Source organism: Pan paniscus, chromosome 1, assembly GCF_029289425.2.
Source record: "Pan paniscus chromosome 1, NHGRI_mPanPan1-v2.0_pri, whole genome shotgun sequence".
Taxonomy (NCBI): Eukaryota; Metazoa; Chordata; class Mammalia; order Primates; family Hominidae; genus Pan; species Pan paniscus.
In genome coordinates, this window is record NC_073249.2 from 183,933,708 (window position 1) to 183,948,786 (window position 15,079).

Genomic DNA, 15,079 nt, shown 5'->3' on the forward strand with positions numbered 1-15,079 from the left:
GATGGCTTTATAGGTGCAAACCTATGTCAAAACTTATCAAATTGTGTCAGCTGTGCCTCAATAAAGCTGTCAAAAAAGAAGAACCCATCAAAGATTTCTTTCTTTCTTTTTTTTTTTTTTTGAGATGGAGTTTCACTCTTTCACCCAGGCTGGAGTGCAGTGGTGCGATCTTGGCTCACTGCAAGCTCTGCCTCCCGGATTCACGCCATTCTCCTGCCTCAGCCTCCCGAGTAGCTGGGACTACAGGTGCCCGCAACCATGCCCAGCTAATTTTTTGTATTTTTAGTAGAGATGGGGTTTCACCATGTTAGCTAGGATAGTCTCGATCTCCTGACCTCGGGATCCACCCGCCTCGGCCTCCCAAAGTGCTGGGATTACAGGCGTGAGCCACCACACCCAGCCAAAGATTTATTTCTTGCTCATGACACATGTCCATCATGAATTGGCTAGGAGTATTGTCCTCGTCCTCAGTCTGGGACCTGGGCTGATGGAGAAGGTACTACCTAGAACAATCCTCGTTGCCATAGCAGTGGAAAAAGAGCACTGTGGCAAAATACACACCGATTCTTAGAGCTTCCACTCAAAGAAACAAGGCTACACATAACTTTTGAGGTGCTTATAACTTTGGAAATATATATTACTAATGAATTGTAACTCCTCATTATGTGGCCATTTGTATCCCTAATAATGCTTTTTTCTTTAAAGTCTATATTTTCTACACACTAAATTTCTTTTAATTGGTAATTCCTTGGGATAATTTTTTAAATTCTTGTACTTTCAACCTTTCTGTGTGCTTACATTTTAGGTTTATTTCTTATAAATAACATATAACAGGATTTGAGGGTTTCTTTTTTTCTTTCTTTCCTTCTTTTTTTCTTTAGCAACAGGGTCTCACTCTGTTGCCCAGACTGAAGTGCAGTGGCATGATTATAGCATACTGCAGCCTCGAACTCCTGTAAAAAGATCCTCCTGCCTCAGCTTCCTGAGTAGCTCGGATTACAGGGATGTTGCCCAGGTTGGCCTGGAACTCCTGGCCTCAATAAATCCTCCTGCCCCAGTCTCCCAAAGTGCTGGGATTACAGGAGTAAGCCACAGGGGTTTTCTTAACTAATCTGAAAAATTTTTGTGTTTTAACTGGTTAGTTCATTCCATTTCACATTTATTTAGACAAATATTTCTATTTGTCCTATTTTTCTTTGGGATTGATTTGTTTTCATTAATCCAGGTTTTCCCCTTTACTAATTGGAATTCAATTTATTGCTTTAGTGCCTTCCTTACCATTTTCACAGGAATGCTTAATCTCAAAAATTAATATTTTTCCCTTTACCTGAATAATTACAGAATTTTAAATGCCTTACTGCAAACATCTTCTTCTAATTATTTCAATATATAAACCAGATCAATACCATTCAATACAAGCCCATAAAAGCAAGCAAAGTGTTTTGGTTTTCTTTCTCTCCTAGATCACTTTTTCACTAAGGTGTAGGTAATTGAGGGTATCATCTTTGTCCAGAGATCTCAGTTACAAATCTTCACCCTGCATAAATCCAAGTCCCCATTTTCTTGTCATTGTCTTGTCATTAGACTCACAGCCCTGACTTATAAGACCAGTAAACATGCTCAGAACATCCAAAGTGTCAGCACCCACTTATCACTTGGTTTTCAGCTTCCTGTTTGTTTTTTACCTCTAGGAATTTTCCTAATTTTCTTGAAAGCTGGTAATGACAGACACTGCTGCTCCACTCCTGCCAGTGCCCCATCCCAGCTAATGTGCGTGCACCCCACTGTGCCTCTGCAGATGCTAGCATGTGCAAGTGAGCACAGATCCTGCTGCCACTGCCCCTGTGAAGTACTTTGGCTGGCACTCTCCACTGGAATGTTGTGTGGCCAGCAGTCTGGGAATACCTCAGCCTCTCCAGTGTAACAAGTTCCTAACCTTGGGGGACCAGACAACAAAGCTGGGGGCTCAGTACCATGCCCCCAGAGTTAGAGTACAAAGCCCAGGAGTGTTGAGCTCTGCCTTGGCCTCTTGAAATCTTCTATAAACAAAGCCCATCAACTGAACCCACATTATGCCATTATCAAACCCCCAAGGGCATCAAAGAATATAAAAGCAAAACACCCCATCAAAAGGACAGCACATTCAAATATTAAAGGAGCATCAGCCCACATAGATGAGAAAGAACCAGCACAAAAACCCTAGTAAGAGTGTCTTCTTACCTCCAAATGACCACACTAGTTCCTCAGCAATGGTTCTTAAGCAGGCTGAAATGGGTGAAATGACAAACATAGAATTTAGAATATAAATAGGAACAAAGATCATCGGGATTCAAGAGAAAGTTGAACCCAATCCAAAGAATCTAAGGAACACAATAAAATGATACAGGAGCTGAAAAATAAAGTGGGCATTTAAAGAAAAAAGCACACTTAATCTGATAGAGCTGAAAAACACTACAAAAATTTCATAATACAATTGCAAGTATTAACAGCAAAATCGACCAAGCAGAGGAAAGAATCTCAGAGCCTGAAGATTGGTTCTCTGAATTAACTCAGGCAACAACAGAAAAAAAAAACACAGAATAAACAAAACTTCTGAGAAATACAGGATTATGTAGAGACCAAATCTATGACTCTTTGGTATCCCTGAAAGAGAGGGAGAGAAAGCAAAGAACTTGAAGACATATTTGAGGATATCATCCATGGAAATTTCCCCAACCTCACAAAAGAGGCCAACATTCAAATTCAGAAAATGCACAGAACCTGAGCAAGATACTATATAAGATGACCATCCCCAATACACATAGTTTTCAGATTCTCCAAGGTCAGCATGAGAGAAAAAATATTAAAGGCAGCTAAAAAGAAGGGGCAGGTCACTTATAAAGGGAACCTCATCAGACTAACAGTGGACCATTCAGCAGAAACTCTATTAACCTAAAGAGACTAGGGGCCTACATTCAGCATTCTTAAAGAAAAGAGACTCCATTCAAGAATTTCATAACCAGCTAAATTAAGCTTCATAACTGAAACAGAAATAAGATCCTTTTTAGGCAAGCAAATGCTAAGGGAATTCATTACCACCAGACCTGCCTTACAAGAGGTCTTTAAGAGAGTGCTAAATATGGAAAGGAAAGACCATTACCAGCCACCACAAAAACACACAGACTATTGACACTATAAAGTAATTACACAATCAAGTCTGCATAATGACCAGCTAACAGCATGATGACAAGATCAAATAAACACAAATCAATATTAACCTTGAATGTAAGTGGGCTAAATGCCCCCAGTTAAAAGGCACAGAGTGGTAATTTGGATAAAGAAGCAAGACCCAAATCTATGTTGTCTACAAGAGATCTATCTCACATGCAGTGACACCCATTGGCTCAAAGTAAAAGGATAGAGAAACATATACAACAAAGCAAAGGAAAAAAAAAAAAAAGCAGGGGTTGCTATTCTAATTTCAGACAAAACAGATTTTAAACTAACAATGATGGAAAAAGACAAAAAAGAGCATTACATATTGGTAAAGGGTTCAATTCAACAAGAAACACTTAGCTATCATAAATAAATATGCATCCATTACAGGAGCATGCAGATTCATAAAACAAGTTCTTAGAGACCTGCAGAGGGACTTAGGTAACCACACAATAAGAGTGGGAGACTTCAACACCCCATTAGCAGTATAAGACAGATCACTGAGACAGAAAACTAACAAAGATTTTCAGGAACTGAACTCAATACTTGACCAAATGGACCTAACAGAAATCTACAGAACTCTCTACCCCCAAACAGCAGGATGTACATTTTTCTCATTTGCACATGGCACATGCCTTAAAATTGACCACAAAATTGGCCATAAAACAATTCTCAGCAAAATTAAGAAAGCAAAATCATACCAGCCACACTCTTGAACTACAGTGTAATAAAAATAGAAATCAATACTAAGATCACTCAAAGTCATACAATTACATGGAAATTAAACAACCTGCTCCTGAATGACATCTGCATAAACAATGAAATAAAGCCAGAAATCAAGAAATTCTTTGAAACTAATGAGAACAAAGATATAAAAATACCAGAATTTCTGGGACACAGCTAAATCAGTGTTAAGAGGGAAGTTTATAGCATTAAGTGCCCATATCAAAAAGTTACAAAGATGTAAGTCAAGTTAACAACCTAACATTACACCTAGAGGAACTAGAAAAATAAGAGTAAACCAACCCTGAAGCTAACAGAAGACAAGAAATAGCCAAAATTAGAGCTGAACAGAATGAAACACACACACACACACACACACACACACACACACACACACACATAAGATCAATAAAACCAGAAGTTGGTTCTTTGAAAAAATAAATAAGATTGATAGACTGCTAGATAGACAAAGAAAAAGAGAGAAGATCCAAATAAACACAATCAGAAATGACAAAGGAGACATTAACACTGACACCAGAGAAATACAAAAGGCTCTCAGAGACCATTACAAACACCTCTGTGCAAACACAAACTAGAAAGCTTACAGGAAAGGGATAAATTCCTGGAAACATACAACCTCTCAAGATTGAAACAAGAGGAAACTGAAACCCTGAACAGACTAATAATGAGTTCCAAAATTAAGTAAGTAATAAAAAGCCACCCAAGTGTGGTGGCTCACGCCTGTAATCCCAGCACTTTGGGAAGCTGAGGCAGAAGAATCGCTTGAACATGGGAGGCAGAGGTTGCAGTGAGCTGAGATCGCGCCATTGCACTCCAGCCTGGGTAACAAGAGCAAGACTGCATCTCAAAAAAAAAAAAAAAAAAAAAAAAAAAAGTCTACCAACCAGAAAAAGCCCAGAACCAGATGGATTCACAGCCAAGTTCTACCAGATATATAAAGAAGAGCTAGTACCATTACTACTAAACCTATTTCAAAAAAATTGAAGAAGAGGGACTCCTTCCTAACTCAACCTATGAGGCCAGCATCATTCTGATACCAAAACCTGGCAGAGAAACAACAGAAAAAGAAAACTTCAGACCATATTTTTCATGAACATCAATGCGAAAATCCTCAGCAAAATACTAGCAAACAGAATCCAGCAGCATATCAAAAAGCTAGTTCACCATGATCAAGAAGGCCTTATCCCTGGGATGCAAGGTTGGCTCAACATATGCAAATCAATAAATGTGATTCATCATGAAAACAGAACTAAAAACAACCACATGTTAATTTCAATAAATACAGAAAGGGCTTTCAATAAAATTCAATATATCTTCATATTAAAAATTCTTAACAAACTAGGCATTGAAGGAACATACCTCAAAATAATAAGATCCACCTATGACAAACCCAAAGCCAGCATAATTAAGGGGCCAAAGCTGGAAGCATTCCCCTTTAGAATCAGAACAAGACAAGTATGCCTGCTCTCACCACTCCTATTCAACACAGTACTGGAAGTCCTAGCCGGAGCAATCAGGCAAGAGAAAGAAACAAAAGGCATACAAATAAGAAAAGAGGAAGTCAAACTATCTCTGTTTGCAGATGATATGATTCTATACCTAGAAAACCCTGTAGTCTCTGCCCAAAAGCTCCTAGACCTGATAAACAATTTCAGCAAGTTTCAGGATATAAAATCAAAATACACAAATCAGTAGCATTTCTATACAATAATAACATTCAAGCTGAGTGCCAAATAAAAACACAATCTCATTCACAATAACTGCAAAAAATGAAAATAAAATAAAATACCTAGTAATACAGTTAACCAGGGAAGTAAAAGATCTCTACAATGAGAATTACAAGATACTGTTGAAAAAAATCAGACATGACAGAAACAAATGGAAAATCATTTCATGCTCATGGATAGGAAGAACCAATATTGTTAAAATGGCCATACTGCCCAAAGCAATTTACAGATTCAACACTGTTCCTATCAAACTACCAATGACATTCTTCATAGAATTAGAAAAAAATATTCTAAAATTCATATGGAACTTAAAAAAACGCCTGAATAGCCAAAGGAATCCTAAGCAAAAAGAACAAAGCTGGAGGCATGACACATTACCCAACTTCAAACTATGTTACAAGGCTACAGTAATCAAAACAGTATGGTACTGGTACAAAAACAGACACATAACCCAATAGAACAGAATGGAGAGCCCAGAAATAAAGCTGTACACCTATAACCATCTGATCTTTGAGAAAATCAACAAAAACAAGCAAAGAGGAAAGGACTCCCTATTCAATAAGTAGTACTGGGATAACTGGCTAGCCATATGCAGAAGATTGAAACTGGAACCCTTCCTTACACTATATACAAAAATCAACCCAAGATGGATTAGAGACTTAAATGTAAAACCTAAAACTATAAAAATCCTTGAAGAAAACCTAGGAAATGCCATTCTGGACATAGGCCCTGGCAAAGATTTCATGAAAAGATGCCAAAAGCAATTGTGACAAAAACAAAAATTGACAAATGGGACTTAATTAAACTAAAGAGCTGCCACACACCAAAAGAAACTATCAATAGAATAAACAGACAACCCACAGGATGGAATAAAATATTTTCAAACTATGCATCTGACAAAGGTCTAATATCCAGAATCCATAAGGAACTTAAACAAATTAACAAGCAAGAAACAACCCCATTAAAAAGTGGGCAAAGGACATGAACAGACACTTCAAAAGAAGACATACACGTGGCCAACAAGCATATGACAAAATGCTCAACATCACGAATTATTAGATAAATGCAAATCAAAACCACAATGAGATACCATCTCACACCAGTCAGCTTTATTAAAAAGCAATAATAATAATAATAACAGATGTTGGCAAGGCTGCAGACCAAAGGGAATGCTTACACACTGCTGGTGGGAGTGTAAATTAGGTCAGCCACTGTGGAAAGTGGTTTGGCTATTTCTCAAAGAACTTAAAACAGAAGTACTATTTGACCTGGCAATCCCATTAATGGATATATAATCAAAGGAATATATTGTTCTACCGTAAAAGACACATACATGCATATGTTCATCACAGCACTATTCATAATAACAAAGATCTGGAATCAACCTAAGTGCCCACCCATGGTAGACTGGATAAAGAAAATGTGGTATATATACACCATGGAATACTACTGAGGCATAAAAAAGAACGAGATCATGTCTTTTCCAGCAACATGAATAGAGGTGGAGGCCATTATCCTTAGCAAACTAAGCAGGAATAGAAAACCAAATACTGCATGTTCGCATGTTCTCACTAATAAGTGAGAGCTAAACATTGAGTACACATGGACACAAAGAAAGAAACAATAGACACCAGGGCCTGCTTGACAGTAGAGGGTGGGAGAAGGATGAGGATTGAAAAACCACCTACTGAGTACTATGCTTATTACCTGAATGATGAAATAATCCATACAGCAAACCCCTACAACACACAATTTACCTATATAACAAACCTGCACATGTACCTCATAACTACAAGGTTTTTTTTAAGTTCTTTATAAACTGGAAAGTTCTATGCCAATAATGAGCATTATAATTAGATTTAGCCACAAAATGTATGCACATTGTTTTCATTAAAATTTACTTGTATAATCAAAAAATAAATAAATACAAACTGAGTCTCTGTAAACTAAAGAAAAAAGTTGCATGCATCTAAGTGGATATTTGCTGTGTTTTATGTAGCAATTGCACAACTGTAGGTGCTTTATAAATGGTTTTTTAGTCCACAGAATTACCAGAATTGGAAATTCATTTTTGTTTTTCTCCTTCTTCTTCCTCTACATAGAAATATGTTTTTCTATGTTTAATTTTTCATCTACAGCTGGTTTGATTTTTCTTTTTTCTCTTTTCTTTTTTCTGACCACAAAGATCCAGAAGATATCTACAACTGGTTTGAAAGTTATATTTTTATACTTCTGGAGATTTCCCCTAACTTACCTACACTCACATTTATACTTTTTTTTTCTTATGATTGCCTAAAACTCACGGTATCTAAATCTTTACCCCAAACAAATTAAGAATCTTGGCATGCATTTAACTCTCTCTCTCTGTCTCTTGATTACCTCCCTGACACTTTGAAATCATGGGAAGCTTTAACTCTAGATTGTTAGGGAAATCTAATCTTTTTAAAATGGCATTTAATTATTTAGACAACAAAGACCATTTCTAATTTCCTTATACCATCCATCCCATCCCTCTATTCTTCAGTTTAATGGCTGCTATCTGGAGGACAACTGAAACAATAGTACTGAGTGAAAAAGCAATATCCCTGGTCTAATCCAAGACACAGACTTATTTCCCATTACATAACTGAGAAGTGTAAAGGGTGCTTTACAAAAGTTTTGAGCAGTCTTGGTTTTGCTCTTTGAGACTCCTGAACCCCTATCATATCTTTCCTTCCAAATCTGTGCATTCTAGGACATAAACGGTAAAGCCAATTCTTGCCTTAGCTCATTTCTTTCTTTTTATTTTTTCGTGGTTAAAAAAAAATACATAAAATAAATTTACCCTCTCAATTTTTTTTTTTTTGAAACGGAATTTTGTTCTTTTCACCCAGGCTGGAGTGCAGTGGTGCAATCTCGGCTCATTGCAAACTCTGCCTCCCAGGTTCAAGCGATTCTCCTGCCTCAGCTTCCCAAGTAGCTGGGATTACAAGCACCCACCACCACGCCCAGCTAATTTTTGCATTTTTAGTAGAGACGGAGTTTCACCATATTGGCCAGGCTGGTCTCGAACTCCCTACCTCAGGTGATCCACCCACCTCAGCCTCCCAAAGTGCTGAGATTATAGGCATGAGCCACCGCACCCGGCCTACCCTCTCAGTTTTTAAGTGTACACTACAGTCTTGTTAACTATGTGCACATCGTTATATGACAGATCTTCAGAACATCTTCACCTCACATGTCTCAAACTCTGTACCCATGGAATAATAACTTCCTATTTCCCTCACTCTATAGACTTGCAACCACCATTCTACTTTCTGCTTCTATGAGTTTGATTGCATTAGATAACTCATTTGAGTAAAATCATGCAGTGTTGCAGTGTTTGCTTTTTGTGATTGGCTTATTTCCCTTAGCATAATGTCCCAAAGTTTCATCCACGTTGCAGCATATGACAGGATTTCATTCTTTTCAAAGGCTGCATAATCTTCCATTGTATGTGTATTAGGGTTCTCTAGAGGGACAGAACTAATAGGATAGATGTATATATAAAGGGGAGTTTATTAAGGAATATTAACTCACACAATCACAAGGTCCCACAATAGGCCATCTGCAAGCTAAGGAGCAAGGAAGCCAGTCTGAGTCCCAAAGCTGAAGAACTTGGAGTCCAATGTTCAAGGGCAGGAAGCATCCAGCATAGGAAAAAGATGTAGGTTGGGAGGCTAAGCCAGTCTAGTCTGTTCATGTTCTTCTGCCTGCTTTTTATTCTGGCCACGCTGGCAGCTGATTAGATTGTGCCCACCCAGATTAAGGGTGGATCTGCCTTTCCCGGTCAACTGACTCAAATGTTAATCTCCTTTGGCAACACCCTCACAGACACACCCAGGAACAATATTTTGCATTCTTCATTCCAATAAAGTTGACACTCAGTATTAACCATCACAAGTCCACCCCCTGTCAACTTGAACCCATACACATCTCCTGAGATCATACATAATCTTCAAATAAGACAATAAAAACATAATCTTCAAATAAAGACATAATTACACCTAACATAATACAACTATCTTTTGGGCACCAATCCCCAACCCAAATGCTATTACGTAAAATTAACAACACTTAAATGCTGATATGAAGTCAATAAATCTTATATCACATGATAAAGGAAAAAAGGAAATAAAAATGAAGAAAATTTTCTTAGTACAAGTGTACACATGCACAAACATGTTTTTAACAAAAGAAGGAGAAATATACTCATGACAACTACAGTCATTTCTGCATCTGGTCATGTGGTCATAGCTGGTATTGATGACTACTTTCTTCTACTACCTATTCCTTATTCCCTTTGCCTTCAGCAAGCACCTCAGCAGGTCATAATTTTTTGCCTGGTGGAGTAACCCAAACCTTCATTCCTGAAGGGTCTGGGCCATTTGTAGTCCTGCTTGGATTGGGCTGTTGTAGTTTCCCACTGACCTTAGTCACAGGGCATGGTAATACTAAGAGATGCCCTAATGGATCTCCTGTATTTCATGCATACTCTTTCTTACTTCCGTGGTGGAGCAGCAGACTGATTTCATCTTGATAGTCTGGGTCAATCACCCCAGCCAACACTGTAACTCTCTTCTTAGCCTGTTGGCTTAAATGTAGGAGGAACCCAAAGTGTCCAGGTGGCAATCTTAATTTCCAGTTTAATGGAACTGTTGTTGTGTCTCCTGGCGGCAGCATTCCTCCCTCTGGAACTAAGACCTCTAGGTCAGCAGAACATAATGTCACAGGAACAGAAAGAAAAATTTTGCTAGTGGGTCACTAGGGGTAATGATGAGTGGTGCCACTTCCACTTCTACCCCTTGATTCCTGGACTCATGATCTTGGCTATAAAAGAAACAGTACCATATACTGGACATTGATTCAGAGCATACACAGCCTTCTGGAGAACTTCACCCCAGCCTTGCAAAGTACAGTCACCTAGTTGGTGTTGTAATTGTGACTTCAAAAGGCCATTCCACCATTCTGTCAATCCAGCTGATTCAGTATGATGGAGAACATGGTAAAACCAGTGAATTCCATGAGCATGAGCCCACTGCCACACGTCTTTAGCCGTAAAGTGAGTGCTTTGGTCAGAGGCAATCCTCTTTGGAATACCATGATGGTGAATAAGGCATTCCATGAATCCATGGATGGTAGTCTTGGCAGAAGCATTGCATGCAAGATAGGCAAACCCATATCTGGAATAAGTGTCTATTCCAGTGAGGACAAGCCTCTGCCCTTTCTGTGATGGAAGAGGTCCAATATAATCAACCTGCTACCAGGTAGCTGGCTGATCACCCCAAGGAATGGTGCCATATCAAGGGCTCAGTGTTGGTCTCTGCTGCTGGCAATTGAGCACTCAGCAGTGGCTGTAGCCAGGTCAGCCTTGGTGAGTGGAAGTCCATGTTGCTGAGCCCATGTGTAGCCTCCATCCCTACCACCATGGCCACTTTGTTCATGGGCCCATTGGACAATGACAGGGGTGGCTGGGGAAAGAGGCTGAGTGTGTCCACAGAACGGGTCATCCCATCCACTTATTAAAATCCTCCTCTGCTGAGGTCACCCATTGATGAGCACTTACATGGGATACAAATATCTGCACAGTTTTTGACCACTCAGAGAGGTCATCCACATACCTCTTCCCCAAATTTCTTTGTCACCAATTTTCTAATCATGCTTCTTCCAAGTCCCTGACCATCCAACCAAACTATTGGCTACAGTCCATGAATCAGTACATAATCGCATATCTGGCCATTTTTCCTTCTATGCAAAGTGCACAACCAGGTGCACTGCTCAAAGTTATGCCCACTGGGAAGATTTTCCTTCACCGCTGTCCTTCAGGAATGTCCTAGAAAGGGGCTGTACTGCTGCAGCTATCCACTTTCAGGTGGTGACTGCATATCATGCAGAACCATCTGTGAACCAAGCCCCAGTTTTCCCTTCCTCTGTCAACTGATCATAGGGAACTCCCCATGAGGCCATCAGTGCAGGCTGGGGGAGAGAAGGCAGGGTGGCAGAAGTGGAGACCATGGGCATTTGAGACACTTCTTCATGTAACTGACTTGTATCTTCAGGACCTGCTCGACCCTAATCACATATATACTACTTCCATTTGATGATGGAATGCTGCTGTGTATGCCCCACTTTATGGCTAGACAGGTCAGAAAGCACCCAGTTCATGATAGGTAGTTCAGGTTGCCTGGTGACTTGATGACCCATAGTCAAATGTTCAGTTTCCACCAAAGCCCAGTAACAGGCCAAGAGCTGTCTCTCCAAAGAAGAGACATTATCTGCAGAAGATGGCAGGGCCTTGCTCCAAAATCCTAGAGGTCTCCACTGTGATTCACCTATGGGGTCCTGTCAAAGGCTCCAAATAGCATCTCTATTGCCACTGACATCTCAAGCACCATTGGATCTACTGGGTCTTATGGTCCAAGTGGCAGAGCAGCTTGCACAGCAGCCTGGACCTGTTGCAGAGCCTTCTCTGTTCTGGACCCCAATAAAAACTGGCAGCCTTTCAGGTCATTCAATAAATGGGCCAGAGTAACACACCCACGTAGAGAATGTGTTGCCTCCATAATCCAAATAGGCCCAGTAGGTGTTGTGCCTCTTTCTTGGTTGTAGGAGGGACCAAATGCAGCAACCTATCCTTCACCTTAGAAGGAATATTTTGACAGGCCCCACACCACTGAACCCCTAGAAATCTTACTGAGATAGAAGGTCCCTGAATTTTAGTCAGATTTATTTTCCATCCTCTGGTACACAAATGTCTCACCAATAAGTCCAGCGTGTTTGCTACTTCTCACTCACTGGATCCAATCAGCATAATGATATCAATGTAATGGACCAGTGTGATGTCTTGTGGAAAAGAAAATTGATCAACGTCTCTCCAAACAAGATTATGACACAAAGCCGGAGAGTTGATAAACCCATGAGGTAGGACAGTAAAGGTATATTGCTGGCCCTGCCAACTGAAGGCAAATTGCTACTCGTGGGCCTCATGGACAGGAATGGGGAAAAAGCATTTGCCAAATCAATGGCTGCGTATCAGGTACCAGGAGATGTGTTAATTTGCTCAAGCAATGAAACCACATCTGGTACAGCAGCTGCAATTGGAGTCATGACTTGGTTAAGCTTATGATAATCCACTGTCATTCTCCAAGATCCATCTGTCCTCTGCATAAGTCAAATAAGAGAGTTAAATGGGGATGTGGTGGGAATCACCACTCCTGCATCTTCTAAGTCCTTGATGGTGAAACTAATCTCCACAATCCCTCCATGGATGCCATATTGTTTTTGATTTTTCTAGGTAGAGGCAGCTCTAATGGCTTCCATTTGGCCTTTCCCACCATAATAGCCCTTACCCTACCAGTCAGGGAGCCAATGTGGGGGTTCTGCCAGCTGGTAAGTATGTCTATGCCAATTATGCATTCTGGCACTGGAGAAATGACCACAGGCTACATCTTTCTCCTGTGTTGGATGCTTCCTGCCTTTAAACATTGGACTCCAGGTTCTTCAGTTTTGGGATTTGGACTGGCTCTCCTTTCTCCTCAGCTTGCAGACAGCCTATTGTGGGACCTTGTGATTATGTATGTAAAAAGTATAAAAGTGAGTGTAGGTAAGTTAGGGAAACCTCCAGAAGTATAAAATATAACTTTCGAACCAACTGTAGATATCTTCTGGATCTTTGTGGTCATAAAAAACAAAAGAGAAAAAAAAAGAGAGAAAAATCTAACCAGCTATAGATAAAAGTTAATAGATAAAGTTAAACATAGAAAAACATATTTCTATGTAAAGGAAGAAGGAGGAAAAAAATAGAAAAATGAATTTCCGATTCTGATATTACCTTGTTGATTTTCTGTCCAGATGATCTGTCCAATGTTGAAAGTGGGGTGTTGGAGTCCCCATCTATTATTGTATTGTGGTCTCTCTTCAGCTCTAATACACTTTACATATCTGGGTGTTCTGGTGTTGTATGCATATATATTCACAATCCTCTTTCCGAATTGATCCCTTTATCATTATATAATGACCTCTGTCTCCGTTTTTTCACTTAAAGTGTATATTGTCTGATAAAAGTATAGCTATCCTTGCGTGCTTTTGGTTTCCATTTGTGTAGAATATCTTTTCCCATCCCTTCACTTTCAGTCTATTATACGTTTAAAGGTGAAGTGACTTTCTTGTAAGCAGCATATAGTTCGGTTTTTTTTAAATCCATCCAGCTGTTCTATATCTTTTAATTGAGGAATTTGAAACGTTTATATTCAGGGTTACTATTGATAGGTGAGGATTTACTCTTGTCATTTTGTAATTGTTTTCTGATTGTTTTATATATCATTTACTCCTTTCTTACTGTTTATCCTTGCAATTTGGTGGTTTTTCTCTAGTGATAATATTTGATTCTTTTTTTTATTTGTATATCAACTCTACCAGTGAGTTTTATACCTTTCTGTGTTTTCATAAGTGTTGATATAATCTTTTTGCTTGCAGATGTAGGAGTCCCTTAAGCATTTCTTTTAGGACCAGTCTAGTGGTGATGAAGTCCCTCAGTTTTTGCTTATCTGAGAAAAACTTTATTTCTCCTTCATTTCTGAAGGATACCTTTGGTGGGTATTCTTGGCTAGTAGTTTTGTTTTGTTTTTTTTTTTTCCTTTAGCACTTTGAATATATGAGTCCTTTCTCTCCTGGCTTGTAAGGTTTATGCTGTTGTTAGTGTGATGGGAATTCCCTTATATATATGACTTGATGCTTTTCTCTTGTTTTTAGAATTCTCTTTGTCTTTGACTTTTGACAGTTTTATAATGTGTCCCAGAAAGGACCTTTTGGGGTTGAATCAATCTGGAGACTTTTGAGCTTTCCATATCTGGATGTCTATATTTCTCTCTCAAGACTTGAGACATTTCCAGTGATTATTTCATTAAGTAGGTTTTCTATGCCTTTGCCATCTCTTCTTCTGAAATACCAAAAATACAAATGTTTATTTTCTTGATGGTGTCCTATATGTCATATAGGCTTTTTTCTTTCTTTCTTTCTTTTTTTTTTTTTTTTCTGAGATTGAGTCTCACTCTGTCACCCAGGCTGGAGTACACTGACATGATCTTAGCTCACTGCTACCTCTGCCTCCTGGGTTCAAGCAATTCTTGCGCCTCAGCCTCCCAAGTAGCTGGGATTACAGGCATGCACCACCATGCTGAGCTAATTTTTTTGTATTTTTAGTAGAGATGAGGTTTCGCCATGTTGGCCAGGCAGGTCTTGAACTTTTGGCCTCAAGTGATCCACCCGCCTTGGCCTCCCAAAGTACTGGGATTACAGGCATGAGCCACTGTGCCCGGCTTCCTGAATTTCCTTAACATCATTATTTTGAATCCCTTTTTTTTTTTTTTTTTTTTTGAGACGGAGTCTCGCTGTTG